General features: G+C 38.6%; 1 protein-coding gene across 1 annotated transcript in view; it reads right to left on the bottom strand.

Moving 5' to 3' along the window:
* Positions 1-18,748, bottom strand: part of HECW1 (HECT, C2 and WW domain containing E3 ubiquitin protein ligase 1) — a 404,461-nt gene that overhangs the window by 124,282 nt on the left and 261,431 nt on the right. The window lies entirely within an intron of this gene.

The raw sequence follows: 18,748 nt of genomic DNA, 5'->3' as shown, positions 1-18,748 counted from the left end.
GGGCGCAGCACCTGGTTCAACCAATAAAAGAACTGATTTGGTGTTTAGATGATGGTTGTCTACATCAAGGAACTTCAAACATCTTTTTTTTAAACTATTGTCCTGGGGAAGGGCTGTTGGTGAGGGCTTTTCATACACTCACCACCAGTGCCAGCTTTGCATTTTGGAGAAAACTTTTCTTCCATAAATGTGATTTTTATGTTTATGACACTCTTTACCTTGTCCAGGTTAAAAGTGCAATTTAATTTCTGATAATTACCTCCCAATTTCTAATCAGTCAGGACTGAAGTTAACAATCTATTTTAAACCAATCAGAGTTTGGTTAAAACTCATACTGGCTGATTACAGAGATCATTTAGCAACTGTGCTTACCTTCCAAGCTCTAGGGCCTCGGCCAGGCATCTTTATTCATCTCTAGAGGATGGGGCTTTTAGCCTCACTTGCTCTGCCTGCTATGCTCAGTCAATTAGGTTTTGGCTATTTCCCTGCCCAGTAAGTCTCATTCTTATCTACTCATGATGTTGTTGGCGCGATTAAATGTGATAACTCTGATAAACAACCTATTATTACCTGGCATCTAGACAAATACTCTAAATGTTCAGTCCAAGCCTGACTCTGGTGAGTTTATGCCCAAATTTGACTCTTTTTAAGTTGTCTGGGTAGTGGTTTGTGGTTTGGTTCACTGTAGGGTAATGTTTTGGTTATTAGTGTCTAATATGGACTCACAGCCAGCCCCAGCACTAGAAGCTGCCCTGAGCTACCTGCACTGTTTGAAGTTCCTCTCACATGTCAGAGCCCTATTTTAAACGCACTGTAGCTGGGGGATCTTGAAGGGACCCAGAAGACAAAAGTGAGTCATAACAGCTAATTATATCTGCATCTACACTTCTCCATATTCGCTGCCACCATTCTGGTCTTTATCATCTCCCACCTAACTTCTACAGTTGCCTCCTAACTGATGCCCCTTCTCCACCGACCCCTCTCCCCTGGCATCAGCAGTGTGGGAGTCCTATTTAGATATTGTTGATCTTCTTCATTTTAGCCATTCTGGTGGATGTGCAGTGGTATCACACAGTACTTTTATTTTTCAGTCCAGGATGACCACTTAAGTTGAGCACCTTTTCACATGTTTATTAGCATTTGGACATCCTCCTTTGTGAGGTGCTTGTTCAAGTCTTTCGTCTGTTTTTCTTAGTTTCTGTCCTTTTCTTTTGGATTTGTAGGGGCAGTATGTGCATTCCAGGTACTAGTTCTTTGCTACCTAGATATAACTCAATATCTTTTCCTACTCCATGGTTTGTTCTTAATGGAGAGTTTTCATGAATAGACATTCTTAATATTATCCAATTAATCAATCTTTTATTTTATGGTTAATGCTTTCTGCATTCTATTTAAGAATTTTTTTGGCTTCCACAAGGTCATGAAGGTATTCTCATATGTTTTGTTATGAGTTAGAAGGTTTATTGTTATACTTTCATATCTAGATTTGCAATCAATTTGGAATGAATTTTTGTGTATGTTGTGAGCCTGCATTCAAGATTCATTTGTTTCTATATGGACAGAAAATTGACCCCACACCAAGGTTTGAATAGGCCATCCTTTCCTTACTGCATTGCAGTCATAAAACAGTGATGATAGGTGTGTGCATCTACTTCTGGATTATAATCTACTCAATTAGCTATTTGTCTATTATGTGCCAGTGCTATACCATCTTAATTCCTACAGCTTTATATTTGCCATGACATCTGGTAGTACATGTCCTGCTTTTTTTCTTCTTCATGATTCGCTTACTTATTCTTGGTCTTTTGCATTTCTATACAGATTTTAGAATTAGCTTGTCAAGTAACATTAAAAATACCTCTTAGAATTTTGATTGGTATTTCATTGAATCCACAGATCATTTTGGGGAAGAATTGACACCTTAATAATATTGAATTTCCTAAGTCTCTCCTTTCATTTAGACGGTTTTTAATTTCTCATAAATGTTGTAGTACTCAGTATAGGATCTTCCACATTTTTGTTATATTTATTCCAAGGTATTTGATTTTTATTTATTTATTTATTTGATTTTTGGTGAGGAAGATTGGCCCTGAGCTAACATCTGTGCCAATCTTCCTCTATTTTGTATGTGGGATGCTGCCATAGCATGGTTTGATGAGTGGTGTGTAGGTCCACTCCCGAGATCCGAACCTGCAAACCCTGGGCTGCTGAAGTGGAGGGTGTGAGCTCAACCACTACACCACCAGGCCAGCCCCTGGTATTTGATATTTTTTAATGCTGTTGTAGATGGTATCTTTAAAAATTTTATTTTCTATTTGCCTATAGAAATACAATTTATGTTTATATATTGACCTTTTATTTATTTAGTGACCTTGCTAAAAATCACATATTAATTTGAATAGTTTGTTGATTCTTTTACACTGTTTACTTACACAACAATGTTATTTGAGAATAAGCAGCCTTCCTTTCCAATTCTGATATATTTTTGCCTTGTTGCATTGGCTGGGATCTCTAGTACAATATTAAGTAGAAGTGGCTAAAGGGTGCATCCTTGCCTCGTTCTCTATTTCACAGAAAAGTATCTCAATATTTTACCAAATATGATGTTTGCTGTAGATTTTATTCTTATTATTTTAAATCCTCTATCAGATTGAAGAAGTTCCATTCTATTCTTGGTTTTTCTAAGAGTTGTCAAAAATCAGAAATAAATATTAAATTTTATTAACTACTTTTTCTGGATCTACTGAGATAAACATGATTTTTCTCCCTTATGTTGTCAATGTGGTGGCGTATATTGATTTTTTAGGTCTAATATATTTTAATAGGACACTTACAAGGAACAGCACAGAAGAAAGACAACCATTGTCGCTTATTTAAAAAAATCCAAATGCTGGCAATGTTCAGAAAAATTGAAATGAAATCAGTAAAAGGATTGTTTATAAGTTCTCCATATTGGGAGTCTTTGACCTGAATGAAACTATAGTCACTGTAACAGTGGTGTAGAGCAGCTAAAACTGCAATAAAAATCCTACCATCTTTTTGGCTGGAAGAACTGCACAAAAGAGCCTGGGGCAACTAGCAACAGCAGAGAGTGAAAGAGGAACTCCAGATAGAAGAAAGGCAAAGAAGGAGAACCCCAAATTCTGTACAGAAACTCAGCCCAAGTTTCTGGCCAATCCCAGAATCATATGTGCAGAGGGCAAATGGAATCAGCTTGTAGAGCTTAAAGAACTGAACTGAGATCTGAGCTACTGCCTACCCCATGCACGACAGTATGAGCCTAACCAAATTAATTCCCTGCTATAACAAAAACATCAATACTCTTTGAAGCAATATAACAAAATGCAGAGGCTCTTCAGCATGGCATTCATAATGTTCAAGGTATCACCCAGAATTACTCAACATATGAACAATCATAAAATGTGATCCACATCATAATTACGCAAAGTCAATAGCTCACCTTAGGGTTAATTCTTGCTGTTGTATATTCTATTAGTTTGGACAAATGTATAATGACATATATCCATCATTATAATATCATACAGAGAATTTTAACTGCCCTAAAATCCTCTGTGCTCTGCCTATTCATCTCTCCCACCCAAACACCCCTAGAAACCACTGATCTTTTTTCTGTCTCCATAGTTTTGCCCTTTCCAGAATGTAATATAGATCGTATCATACAGTATGTAGCCTTTACAGACTGGCTTATTTCACTTAGTAATATGCATTCAAGATGTCTTTTCATGGCTTGATAGCTCATAACAATATTCCATTGTCTGGATGTAAAACAGTTTAGTTATTGATTCAACTGCTGAAGGATGTCTTGGTTACTTCCAAGTTTTGGCAATTATAAATAAAGGTGCCATAAACATTCATGTGCAGGTTTTTGTGTGGACATAAATTTTCAAATCCTTTGGGTAAATACCAAGGAGCTTGACTGCTGAAATGTATGGTAAGAGTATGTTTAGTTTTTAAGAAACTGCCAAACTGTCTTCCAAGGTGGCTGCACCATTTTGCATTCCCACCAGAAATGTATGGGAGTTCCTGTTGCTCCACATCCTTGTCAGCATTTAGTGTTGTCAGTGTTGTGGATTTTGGCCATTCTAATAGGTGTATAGTGGCACTCATTATTGTTTTAATTTGCATTTCCCTGATGACATATGACGTGGAGCATCTTTTCACATGATTAGTTGCCACCTGTATATTTTTTGGTGATGTGCCTGTCAAGATCTTTGGCACACTTTAACATCAGGGTGTTTGGTTTCTCATTGTTGAGTTTTAAGAGTTCTTTGTGTATTTTGGATAACTGTCCTTTATCAGACATGTCTTTTGCAAATATTCTCTCCCAGTCTGTTGCTTGTCCTGTAATTCTCTTGACATTGTCTTTCACAGAGCAGAAGTTTTAATTTTAATGAAGTCCAGCTTATCAGTTATTTCTTTCATAGATCATATCTCTGGTGTTGTATCTAAAAAGGCATCACCTTACCCAAGGTCAGCTAGGTTTCCTCCTATGTTTTCTTCTAGGAGTTTTATAGTTTTGCATCTTACATTTAGGTCTATGATCCACACTGAGTTAAGTTTTGTGAAGAGTGTAAGGTCTGTGTCTAGATTCAGTTTTTTGCATGTGGATGTTCAGTTGTTCCAGCTCCGTTTGTTGAAGAGACTATCTTTGCTCCATTGTATTGTCTTTATTCCTTTGACACAATCAGTTGATATATGGGGGTCTATTTCTGGGCTTCCTATTCTGTTCCATTGATTTGTTTATCTTATTTATTTATTTAGCCAATACCACATAGTCTTGATTACTGTAGCTTTATAGTAAGCCTTGAAGTTGTGTAGCATCAGTCCAACAACTTTGCTCTTTTCTCTTAATATATTGTGGTGGCTATTCTAGGTCTTTTGCCTCTCCATATGAACTTTAGAATCAGTTTGTCAATACCCTAAAAATAACTTGCTGGGATTTTGATTGGCATTGCACTGAATCTATAGATAAAGTTGAGAAGAACTGACATCATGACAATATCATCTTCCTATCCATGAACATGGATATCTCCATTTATTTAGTTCTTCTTTGATTTCATTCATCAGAGTTTTGTGGTTATCCTCATGTAGATCTTGTACATATTTTCTTAGAGTTATACCTAAGTATTTCACGTGTTTTAAATTTCAAATTCCACTTGTTCATTGATGGTATATAGGAAAGCAACCGACTTTTTAATATTAATCCTATACTCTGCAATCTTCTATAATCAGTTATTAGTTCCAGGAGGTTTTTGTCAATTCTTTCAGATTTTCTACATAGATGATCATATCATCTGTGAAGAGTTTTATGTCTTCCTTTCCAATCTATATACCTTTTATTTCCTTTTCTCACCTATTGCATCAGCAAGGATTTCCAGTACAATGTTGAAAAGGAGTGGTGAGAGGCACATCGTTGCCTTGTTCCTGATCTTAGTGGGAAAGCTTTGAGTTTCTCACCATTAGTATGATGTTAGCAGTAGGTTTTTTGTAGAGATTCTTTATCAAGTTGTGAAAGTTTTCCTCTACTCCCAGTTTACTGAGAGTTTTTATCACGAATGGGTGCTGGATTTTGTTAAATGCTTTTTCTGCCATTTATCGATATGATCATGTGATTTTTCTTTTATAGTGTGTTGATGTTACGGATTACATTAATTGATCATTGAATCAGCCTTGCATACTTGGGATAAATCCCACTAGGTTGTGGCATATAATTCTTTTTATGCTTTTTTTGAATTCAAATTGCTAATATTTTGTTGAGGGTTTTTGCATCTATGTTCATGAGAGATATTGGTCTGCAGTTTTCTTTTCTTGTAATATCTTTGTCTGGTTTTGGTACTAGGGTAATGCTAGCCTCACAGAATGAGTTAGGGAGTATTCCTTCTGCTTCTATCCTCTGAAAGAGATTGTAGAGAATTAGTATAATTTCTTCATTAAATGTTTGTTTGAATTCACCAGTGAACCCGTCTGGGCCTGGTGCTTTTTGTTTTGGAAGGTTACTAATTGTTGATTCACCTTCTTTAATAGATATAAGCCAACTCAGATCTTCTATTTCTTCTTGTGTGAGTTTGCGCAGATTGTGTCTTTCAAGGAATTGGTCTATTTTATTTGGGTTATCGAAATTGTGGGCATAGAGTTGTTCAGAGTAATCTTTTATCATCCTTTTAATTTCTATGGGATCTGTAGTGATGTCCCTTCTTCCATTTCTGAAGTTAATGATTTGTGTTCTTTCTCTTTCTTTTCAGTTAGCCTGGCTAGAGGCTTATTGATTTTATTGATCTTTTCAAAGAGCCAGCTTTTGGTTTCATGGATTTTCTCTATTGACTTCCTGTTTTCAATTGCATTGCTTTCTGCTCTAATTCTTATTATTTCTTTTCTTCACCTCCTTTGGATTTAATTCACTCTTCTCTTTCTACTTTACTAAGGTAAAGTCTTAGATTATAGATTTTATTTTATTTTATTATTTTTTTTTTTTGTGAGGAACATTGGCCCTGTGCTAACATCTGCCAATCCTCCTCTTTTTGCTGAGGAAGACTGGCCCTGGGCTAACATCCATGCCCATCTTCCTCCACTTTATATGGGACACCACCACAGCATGGCTTGCTAAGTGGTGCGTCGGTGTGCGCCCGGGATCCGAACTGGTGAACCCTGGGCCGCCGCAGCGGAGTGCGTGCACTTAACCGCTTGTGCCACCGGGCCGGACCCAGATTACTGATTTTAAATCTTCTTATTTTATAACATATCCATTCAATGATACATTTCCATCTAAGCACTGTTTTCACTGTATCCCACAAATGTTGATAAGTTGTGTTTTTATTTTCATTTAGTTCAAAACACTTAAAAATTTCTCTTGAGATTTCTTTTTTGACCTATGTTTTATTTAGAAGTGTGTTGTTTAATCTCCATGTTTTTTGGAATTTTCCATTTATCTTTCTGTTACTGATTTATAGTTCAATTCATTGTGGTCTGAAATCAGACATTGTGTGATTTCTATCCTTTCCAATTTAAGGTGTGTTTCAAGGCCCAGAATTTGGTCTACCTTGGTGAATGTTCCACATGAGTGTAAGAAAAATGTGTACTCTGTTGTTGTTGGATGAAGTAATCTACAGATGTCAATTATATCCAGTTGATTGATGGCGGTGTTGAGTTCAACTATGTCCTTACTGATTTTCTGACTGCTGGATCTGTCCATTTCTGAGAAAGGTGTGTTGAAGTCTCTTATTATGATAGTGGACTCATCTAGTTCTCCTTGCAGTCTATCAATATTTGCCTCATGTAGTTTGAGACTCTGTTCTTAGGTTCATATACATTAAGAATTACGTCTTCTTGAAGAATTGATCATTTTATCATTATGTAATGTCCTTCTTTATCCCTGATAACTTTTCTTACTTTGAAGTGTGCTTTGTCTGAAATTAATGTAGTTACTCCTGCTTTCTATTGATTAGTTGTAGCATGGTACATTTATCTCCATCCATTTACTTTTAATATTTATGTGTTTTTAAAGTAGGTTTCTTGTAGACAACATATAGTTGGGTCATGTTTTTGATCAACTCTGACCATCTCTGTCTTTTAATTAGTGCATTTAGACCATTGACATTTGAAGTAAGTATTGATATAGCTGGAATAACAACTACCAGATTCATTACTGTTTTCTATTTGTTGCACTTGTTCTTTGTTCCCATTTTTGTCTTCCACTCTTTTTCTGCCTTCTGTGTATGTGTGTCTGTGGTTTTTTTTTTTTTTTTGGTGAGGAAGATTGGCCCTTAGCTAACATACATTGCCAATCCTCCTCTTTTTGCTTGAGGAAGACTGGCCCTGAGCTTAACACCCGTGCCAATCCTCCTCTATTTTGTAAGTGGGTCACCACCACAGCATGGCTTGACGAGTGGTGTAGGTCTGCACCTGGGATCCGAACCTGCGAACCCGGGCCACCAAAGTGGACCCTGCCAAACTTAACCACTACACCACTGGGCCAGCACCCTGCCTTTTGTGGTTTTAATTGAGCATTTTACATGATTTAACTTTCTCTCCTTTCTTAATATTCAGTTATACCTTTCTCTGTTTTTTTTTTTTTTTAACTTTTTTAGTACTTTCTCTAGAGTTTGCAATATAAATTTAAAGTTAATCCAAGTCCACTCTCAACACTATACTGCTTCACAGGTAGTGTGAATATTTTACAATAACAAAGTAATCCTAATGCCCTCCTCCCATTTCCTGTATCATTGCTGTCATTTATTTCACTTATATATAGTATATATAATATATACATGAGCATACATAACTGAATACATTGTTGCTATTATTTTGAACAAACTGTTATCTGTTAGATGATTTAAGAATAAGACAAATAAAAGTGTTTACTTGCACTTATTCTTTCTTGATACTCTTCCTTTCTTTATATAGATCTGAGTTTCTGACTTATTTTCCTTCTCTTTAAATAACATCTTTCAACATTTCTTGCAAAGCAGGTTTACTGACAACAAAATTCCCTCAATTTTTGTTTGTCTGAAAAAGTCTTCATTTCTCCTTCACTTTTGAAGGATAATTTCACAGAGTACAGAATTCTAGGTTGGTAGTTTTTTTCTCTCAACAACTTCTCACAACATTTCACTCCACTCTCTTCTTGTTTGCATTGTTTGTGAGGAGAAACTGGATATGATTCTTATCTTTGTTCCTCTGTAAGTAAGATTTTTTTTCCTCAGGCTTCTTTCAGGACTTTTTCTTTATCTTTGATTTTCTGTAATTTGAAAATGATATGCCTGTCATTTTTTGGTCATTTATTCTGCTCGGTGTTCCCTGAGCTTCCTAGATCTTTGGTTTGGTGTCTTGTTAATCTCTGGACATTCTCAGCATTACTGTTTCTTCTGTTCTTTTCTCTCTGTCTTCTCCTTCTGGCATTCTCATTATGTATACGTTATTCCTTTTGTAATTGTCCCACAGTCCTTGGATATTCCACTCTGTTTTTTTTTCAATCTTTGTTTTCTCTGCTTTTTGGTTTTTGAGGATTCTATTGATATATCCTCCAGCTCAGAGATTTTTCCTCAGCTATGTCCAGTCTACTAATAAGCTCACCAAAGGCATTCTTCACTTCTGTTACAGGTTTTTTGATTTCTATCCTTTCTTTTTGGCTCTTTCTTAGGATTTCCATCTCTCTGCTCACATTGCCCATCTGTTCTTGCATGTTATCAACTTTATCCATTAGAGTCCTTCACATATTAATCACAGTTGTTTTAAATTCTTGAACTGATAATTCCTACATCCCTGCCATATTTGGTTCTGATGCTTGGTCTGTCTCTTCAAATTGTGTTTTTTGCCTTTGAGTGTGCCTTGTCATTTTTCTTGATAGCCAGACATGATGTACTGTGTAAAAGGAACTGCTGCGAATAGGCCTTTACTGATGTGGTGGTGGGGTGTGGGGGGAAGGGAAGTGTTCTGTAATTCTAGGATTAGGTCTCAGTCTTTCAGTGAGCCTGTGCCTGTGGAGTGTGAACTTCACAAGTGTTTCTCAGATTTTTCCCGCCTTGGGTGGGACAGTATGGCTACAGTGGGCTGGAGTTGGATATTTCCCTTCCCCCAGGTCAGTTAAGCTCTGATAATACCTCAGCAGGTTAGGCTCTGGTAACTAATTTCCTGAGTGCAGGCCTTATTAAGAAGAACAGAAGGCTCTGATGTATTTAAAAAATGGTTCTTTTTGCCCTCCCCCTGCTGGAAGCATGGGGGGATGTTTCTCCGATATTTACTGTGAGAACCTGGTTGAGTTCCTGGAGGTAAATCTCAGAATATTGTGGGGGCTACCCTACAACTGGGTACCCCTGGAGTTTTTAACTGTCAGAATTGTGCACATTGGGCCTCCCGCAATTTGTCAATTACAGTTCAGGTTTTCCTACCCTGGTAATGGTTCTTGTGCTGGTTTCTGCTGAGAGTCTCTGCTCTGGTAAGCCATGACTCCCTGTACTTCCTCGTCTGTCTGTAATCTTGGGGGCCTCAGTATCTTCTCCTCTCTTATGAATCCAAGCAGAGTTGTTGATTTTTCAGTCTGTTCAGCTTTTTACTTGTTGTTAGGCTAGACTGGCAACTTCTAAGCTTCTTACATGTGGAACCAGAAACTGGAAGTTGCCTAAGCAATATTTAAAATGAAGAACAAAGTTGAAAGAATTTTACTATCTGGTTTTAAGATTTACCAGAAAGCTATCATAATCAAGTCCAAGTCATATGATGGAAGGAAACACATATTGCTCAATGGAATGGAATAGAGATCCCAGAAACAGACCGACACATATTTGTTCAATTGAAATTTGACAAAGATAAACAACTCAGTACAAGGTGGAAGGAAGTCTTTTCAACAAGTGGTGCTGGAAGAACTCAATGTCCATATGGAAAGAAATGAACGTCAATCCTTACCTCACACCATACACAAAAACTTACTGGAAGTGGATCCTCAGCCTATACAAAAAAGCTAAAACTACAAAACTCCTAGAAGAAAACTTAGTAGTTAATCTTTGCTAACTTGGGTAGATTTCTTAGATAAAATGAAAAAAGAATGAACCATAAAATTATTTGATAAATTGGGCTTTATAAAAATAAAAAACATGTTCTCTTTGAAATATACCATTAAGAAAACAAAAAGGCAAGCCACAGAATGGGAGAAAATATTTGTAAAATATATATGTGACAAAGGACTTGAATCAGAATATTTAAGAATTTTTAAAACTCATTAAGTTAGACATCTCCAAATATTTCACAAAAGATGATACAAAAATGGCCAATAAGCACAGGAAAAGATTCTCAATGTCATTAGTCATAACGGAAATTCAAATTAAAACCACCATAAGTTGCCACTTCACATCTACTAGAATAGTGGAAATTAAAAAGAATGACAATATCAAGTGTCCATGAGGATGTGGAGCAACTGGAACTCTCATACACTACTGATGTTGGAATGTGAACTGGTGCAACCAAACTGGAAAACTTTCTGGCAGCTCCCACCCACCAAAATGACCCAGCTATTCCACTCCTAGTATTTCCTGAGAGAAATAAGACGTGTACCACATACTCACAGCGGCTTTGTTCACAATAGGCAATATGTGGACACAATCTAAATGTCCATTAACAGGTGAGTGGATGAACAATATGTGGTCTAGCCACCCAATTGAATGTTACTCAGCACTAAAAAGAACAAACTAGTAATGTATGCAACAACATAGATGAATCCAAAAACATTATTCTGAGCAAAAGAAGCCAGAAAGAAGAGAGTGTATATTTTAGGATTCCAGTCACATAAAATGCAAACTAATCCATAGCGATAAAAAACAGTTTGGAGTTTGACTGTGGCCAGGAATGAAGTCAGGTCTGAACTGCAAAGTGGTACTATAATCTTTTAGGGGTGATGGAAATGTCCTGTGTCTTTAACATGGTGTGGTTTCATGGGCATTGTCAAAGCTCATCAAATTGTTTGCTTTAAGTGAATGCAGTTTTTTCACTTTTTATAAGTAACTAATTGTACTTATGTATATCAGTTATTTCTTAAAAAAGATTTTAAGAATAAAAATAATCATGTAAAGAATATTAGAGACCAAAAATAAATTACACACATTTGAAAATCAAAAAAACAATGTCAATGCACTGTTTTTCTATTATATTTCTGATGTTCATAACTACCAATAACAAGAAGATTTTTGTTGCTTTGTTTGAGAATGAAATATTTACCATTATGGTGGATTTTAAGCACATTCTCCATATGCAAGTGTCCTAACTGGATGTTTTTGGGATAATTGTTACACATGTGGCAGGTAGCATACAGCTTGATGACTTTGAACAAGGAATCAATAGCAGTGGAAATGCAGACTTGTCTGAAGTCCTAAGCAGTTATTATATCAGATACTGGAAGGGAAGTTCATGAACTGGAAATTAGGTGAACGTCTGGTAATACTGGCACACTCCTGTGAACAGGTTTTGTGTCTAATTGCTTCCTGGGTGTTTTACCATTGGCAGATTTGTGGGAAGTCTGCCCAGTACAAACCATAGCATAGAGAACTAGCTACTCCCTTTCTTGTTCAGCTAGAGCTCAGAAAATGATGAGTACACCAGTGCCAGAGGGGAACTGCTGCATCGATTGATTTTTTAGTGTTAACCTTGCATTCTTGGAATAAACACAATATTACAAAGTGTTAGCCTTTTTATGTTGCTGGATTCAATTAGCTAGTGTTTGATTTAGGATAATTGCATGGATTTTCATGAGAGAGCCTGGATTGTAACTGACCTTTCTTGTATTGACCTTGTCAAATTTTGGTATCAAAGTTTTTTTGGTCTTATAAAACAAGTTGGCCTCATAAAACAAGTTTCCTTTCTCTGGAAGAATTTGTATAAGATTATTGTTATTTCTTCACTAAATGCTTGAGAGAATTCAACAGTGACGTCTTGTCTTAGGGATTTCTTTGTGGCAAGGTTTTAAATTTCAGATTCAATTTCCTTAATAGATATAGGACTATTCAGCATTTCTATTTATTCGTCAGCTTAATAAGATGTGTTGTTCTAGGAATTTTCCATTCAAATTTACTACCATAAATGTTTTTGTAACATTTTCTTATCTTTTTTTATTTGTGTGCTGAGGAAGATTTACCCTGAGCTAACACCCATTGCCAATCCCCCTCTTTTTTTGCTTGAGGAAGATTAGTGCTGAGCTAACATCTGTGCCAATCTTCCTCTATTTTTTTGTTTGTGGGACACCGCCCTAGCATGGCTGGTGAATGGAGTAGGTCTGCAACCTGGATCTGAACCTGTGAAGCTGGGCCACCAAAGCGGAGTGTGTGAACTTTAACCACTTGGCCATGGGGCTGGGCCCTTCTTATCTTTTTAATACATGTAAGATCATCACATTTTAATTTTTGCCAACTTTGTCTATTATGCATTTGTTTTCAAATTCAGTGATTTCTGCATTTATCTTCCTCATTGCACTAGCATATGTCCTGCTCTCTTTGTGTTTGATTTGCTCTTAATTTTATAGCTTATTTATATGGAAAATCAGATTACTCATATTCAGCTTTTTTCTTTTCTAATTTAGCTGCATCCCACAAGTTTAGGTATGTCATATATTATCTTTTAGTTAAAAATATTTTCTAGTTTTTGCTGTGATTTATTCTTTGACCTATAGATTTTTAAAGATTTTTTTGCTTAATTTTCAAGGTAGTTGGGCATTTTATAGTTATCTTTTTAATATTTAGGTCTATCTTCTTATATTTAAAAGCACGTAAGACAGTATTTAAAATTTATCTCTGATAACTCCAATAATAAGCCACCCATGAGTCTGTTCCTATTGTCACTGGGGTCAGATAATTGTAATTGATCAGGGACTGGGAGCTGAGCTGTCTCCAAGCTTTCTACCGTCGGTTGAGCCTGACCCTACACTGTAGGCAGCCAGGGGTACCTGAGCATTTGGGGTTTTGATAGGACACCTCCCCCATGGGGGATCCAGAACTTCAAGTTTTGTCTCTTCAGTGCTATGAGATTAGAGCAAACGCCTCTTCGATTTCCAGCAGCATTTTGTCTACCTTCTTATCTCTCTTTTAAAAAGTAGTTGCAGAAAGTTGGCTCACTTGAAATTCCTTTCTCTCCAGGATCCTCACCACACAAGTTCTGGTTGTCTTGACCATTCTCTGATGTCATCACAAATGCTTTCTTTTTTTTTTAATTTTATTTGGCTTTTCTAGGTATTTTTGTGTTCGTGTGCCACGTGCCGCTTCAGGAGAGCCAGAAGCAGAAATCAGCTGCTTCCATGTTAGACTCTTGAGAATCCATTCCACACACGGCAGCAGGAGCATTTTTACAAAATTTTAATGGGAGCGTAATGCTTCCCTACTCCAATGGCTTCTTAGCACATTTAGAATAAAATCCCAACCACTTTCCATTACTTACAAGATGCTGGTCCCTGCCTCTCTCCCCACTTCATCTTACACCCCACCCCACCCCTTCCACACTTGCTCTCCTCCAGCTGCAACGACCTTCCTGCTGTCCCTTAAGCACCCCAAGCTCGTTACACTCAGGCCTTCACAGGAGCTGCTTCCTCTGTTTGAAACGCACATCCAACCAGGTGTTTGTGTGTCTGGCTTCTCAGTTCACGTGACAGCAACTCACAAAGGCCTTCCCGGACCAGCGCCATCTAATGCAGCTCCTCTCAATGACGCACATCATATTATGATGTCATATTTCCTTCATATTACTTATTGAACGTTGAAATTATTTTGTTCCTTTATTTTTTGTTTTCTCACACTAGAATATAAGTTCCACAGGGCCAGGCCTTGTCTCTCTAATCTTCTCACCTTGTGACCAGCCTGGAGCAGGCCGACAGTGCATGTGTGGGGCTTAATCCACCCAGCTTTGAGGGCACAGAGAGGGAGAATGGGGTGGAGACTAACACACGCCAGGGCCCTAGGCTCCATTTTAATATTTGCTCAATCCCTTTCATATTTCTGAGAATGTCTTTTTGCTTTTAGGAGTTTCTTGTTTTATTTAGAGGTATAAATATACTCTCTACATAAGCACTCTGAATAGATAACCAAGACTCTAGTTGCTGCTGTCTCTGTTTAACTTCTCGTAAGCTATAATCAATCTTATAAGCACTCATTATATCCATCCTGGAAAGTAACCAGACCTGAAAATCAAGGGAAATGTTCCCCGGGTGCAAACAGTTTCTAATTACAGTAATAATAAAGAAGAGGAGATGGATCAATCAACATGCAAGTCTTCTTTTTAATTTTTCTTTTTAGTGTGCATTACATTTAATATGTATTTCTCTCAATTTTCCCTTCTAATTTTAAAATTCTGATAGTAACTTTAACTTTTCTAAGATTTAGAATGTTTTAATCAGCAAAATTATGTTTCATTTGAACTTGCATAAATTTGAAAAAAATCACGTAAGACTTTAATGCCACATTAATCATAGAAATATATGATTTAGCATTTAAACTACACATTAAAGGATATGCTTGCTCTTAACTGCAAGCAACTTCAATTATTTCTCATTGGATATCCTTTGTATGTTGATCAGTAAATACAGAAAATAGGACAGTTTGGTTCTCATTTACCTTCTTGCATAGAAATTTAAAGACTTGCATGAATCCTGTAGGAGCAGGGAATCTTCATTTCACTCACCAAGGTGCAACGTGAGACCCAGAAACCACCAACGTTAGCTTTTATTTGTAAGGACAAAGGGAATCACGCCGGACACGTGTGACTGAAGTAAGCCCAGCCCAATCACCAGCACTTGTCCGTGCACACCACAACTCCAACCACACAACATTTCTAAACAGTTCCCGAAGTGTTTATGGGCTGCCTTGGTACCTCTGCACATGCTGTTCCTTCCACCTGGAATGCCTCTCCTTCCCCCAAAATATCTTATCACTTGTCAAGACCCAAGTCCAACAGCACACCCTCTGTGAGGTCTCCTCTCCGTGTTCTGTCCATACCTTGACTAGAACATTTATTTCATTGTACTGTCTTCTTCCACCAGCCTGAGAGGTCTTATCTGTCAACACTTTTGTGTCCTTCCAGCAGCTTTCCTTCCTACTACAGAGTAGATACTCAAAACACATTTCTTCATTGAATGAACAATCAGCCATAAGACCTTTACCTTGCTTTCTTCATTTAAAAAATTCTCATTTATTCTTCAAACTTATCCTCCAGAGGTAGGGCTCATGTTATTAGCTGGAAAGAGCAATTTTAGCTTTTTGATAACTGCCTTTGGCCTTATCACTCAATGCTATGATTTTAACTGTTTTTTTCTTTCCTCTGAAAGGGAAGGAGGTATAATAATCACTTTGAGTATTTGATACAAGCTATGGATAACCTCTCCAGAATTTATTCAGAACCACCTACACACAAAACTGATCAGTATTAGGCTCTAAAGATAGACGACCTGATTCAAATTCTGGTTCTGCCATTTACCAGCTGTGTGACCTTGGGAAAATTAGTTAATGTCTCTGTGCCTCGGTTTTCTCATCTTTAAATGGGGATAATAATACTACATATCTCATAGGGTTGTTGTGAGGATTAAATGAGTTAATTATATAAAACATTTAGAATACTGCTTGTCATAGTAAGCCCTAAGTAACCTATTATTAGTAGGTTCCAAGAACTGGAAGTACCAAGATGAATTGAATGTGATTCCTTTCCTTGAGGAGCTCAAGTGTCATGGGAAGACAGATGTGCCAATAAAAGACACTGTGGCAGAGGTCGGGACAAGGGAGCAGAGAGGAGCGAGCACTTTCCTCCTGAGGCCTGGGCTGGGGCGTCAAGGAGTGTTCCACATGGGAGGCGGTATTTTAGCTGAGACTTGTGGATGAGCAGGAGTTGCTAGTTGGATTAGTTGGGCATGTGCATTTTAGGCAGATATAAGCAAAGACACAATTTATGCAGCTGGGGTGCATGAGGGGCGCTGGGGCACAGCAGCCACCGAGTGGCCTTGGCATAAGGTCTGAGCTGGAAGGTCCTGGGGAGTGCAGGTGAAGCATACTGCAGATACTATAAGCTGGTCCATTCAATACTCACGTCCAACCACCGTCTCCCCTGCCCTCCCCACCACAGAGTCAGGGAAGCAGAACACTAGGCTTTCCCATCAGGTGAGGTCCTGGGTCAGGCATAGGGCTTTTGCTGGGAAGAGATTCTCTTAGAGAAGAAAAATGCAAAACCTTACAAGGAGAAGGCTTCTTTGGCCTTTTTGCTTTCTTCCTACCTGGAACTTGGGTTTGAGGCTTTAAAACAGGAGGCTGAGAGCCATCTGCTAAGGATGCCCCAGAGAGCTCGGTCCCTGGTGGCTGCACTCAGTCGCTGCGCTGCCTGGCCCACCTCCCTCTGGACTTCTTGCTTGTGAGAAACGTCACAGCTGGCCGGGCTTCCTCTAGCTTAGAGCCAAAGGCATCCCTAACCGACACAAGTGGTAAGCAATGTCTGGTCACACAAGGCCTGGAATGCTCTGCACGGGAGCTATGACCTCCACATTTGGGCACTGTGGTATAATTTAGGGGCTGCAAGGACAGCTTTGCAGTCACACAAGCCTTGGTTTAAATCACAGCTCAGCCAGTTACTCGCTGTTTAAGCTGAGAAATCAGTTATCCTCACGCTGAGCCTCATCAGGAGACGTGTGGAGAAACTGTTTTTAGAACACTAACTTTAACCACGGGAGCTGGATCTGGTGGAGGAGGTCAAGAGCGCAGGACTAGGGAGAGTCTGCCAGCAGCCTTCCAGAGCCAAAGAAACCCTAACTGAAGATTCAGAAGTAATTCCAAAGCTTAAAGTGGATTCTAGTTGACATTTTTAGCCAAAATACATTCTGATGGTGCTGGATTTAACAAAGGTTCTTTGAGACTTATAATACATTTATGACTAAATGTCTTAGAACAAGTTGCTCTAAAGTTCTTCAGAAGAGAGGCTTTTTTCCCATGTACTATAAATTCCTGTGGCATCTTGTATCATCCCCAGGAATGCAGTGAGGAGTCCAGAAATAACTGGTGGGACTAGCCAGGACTGAAGGAACGAATCATTTAAGAGTTATTATTCCACGCCAGCCATGCTATCAGTGCTCTAGAATCTGCTGATAACCAAAGTCGTAGGAAATTTAAGTACAACTCCATTTCCCTTGTGCCCACTTAAAAGCTCTAACGTTGCTCTCTGTAAAGCCTGGGTCAGGGTTAATTAAGCCTAGGAAGTAGGTGGTGCAATTTAAGAGACAACAAAAAAGATTTGCCTCCAAATACCTAATTATACTTTCTTGTTAAGAATGCTTGAAAGTTCTACATCAGAGATGATCTACTCTGAAGAGTACAGGAAGGAATCCCGTGCAAAGCACATGCCTCGGGTAGGAGCAGCACATTTCCATCAGCAACAGCCTGATGGAGAAAATCTGAGGCTCAGAGGGAGGATAACTGATTTCTCAAATTACCCAGCTAGGAACTGGCCAAGCTGGGATTTGAACTAGGGTATGTGTGACCCCTACATTATACTACGGCCACTCTCATGTCCTCAGCCTCCCTGCTCTCAAACCCACACAGTCTGCAGGTCACACCCTCCAGCTACAGCATGCAAGCAAGTCAGCCAACTGGGTCGTGACAACTTTCCGCCAGCTCTCTAGGAGTGGACTCAGTCACGTGAGGCCAAGCCTGACACATGGCTTTGTTGAGGAACCTTTTAGCTCCTGGCTGGCAGAGGAGACACATTCAAGAGTGGAGAAGGGTCTTCATTAGACAAAACAAACTATTCGATGCTCCAGCAAGTTGCCTAGGACCATGCACACCAGGAAGGTGGGATGAACAATTAGGCTTCATGTCTATTTAAATCAAACAAAATGGAACCCCCAAGGATGGTCTAGGACTTATTGATTTGCCCGTCCCAGGAAGCTGACAGTTGTAGAATCTCTGGAACTGGTCCAGAGGCACGCATTTAAAATTTGGCACACTTGCTTAAGGACCACACGCGTGGGAAGAGTGTGAGAATGCTCAGATCAAAACGCTTCTCCTCCTTCTCCCACACAAAGGCAGAGAGAAAGCTGTCCTGCTTTCGGGTGCAGGTTCTGATCCGAGATTCCTGAGAGTTGTAACCCAGCGAGAACATGGCTCCCTTCTAAGACCAAGAGAGCCATGAACTTAGCAGCAGAGGTTGGGGCTCCAAGAAAGGAGGGAATAACACGGGGGCAGCTTCGCGGTCAGTCATTTCACTTTGTCACGTAGGCGTCTTTCCAGGG

The sequence above is a fragment of the Ceratotherium simum genome, chromosome 1, assembly GCF_057802395.1.
Source record: "Ceratotherium simum simum isolate JZ-2026a chromosome 1, ASM5780239v1, whole genome shotgun sequence".
NCBI lineage: Eukaryota > Metazoa > Chordata > Mammalia > Perissodactyla > Rhinocerotidae > Ceratotherium > Ceratotherium simum.
The sequence above is the reverse complement of the archived record's forward strand: the minus strand, read 5'-3'. Positions and strand labels throughout refer to the sequence as shown.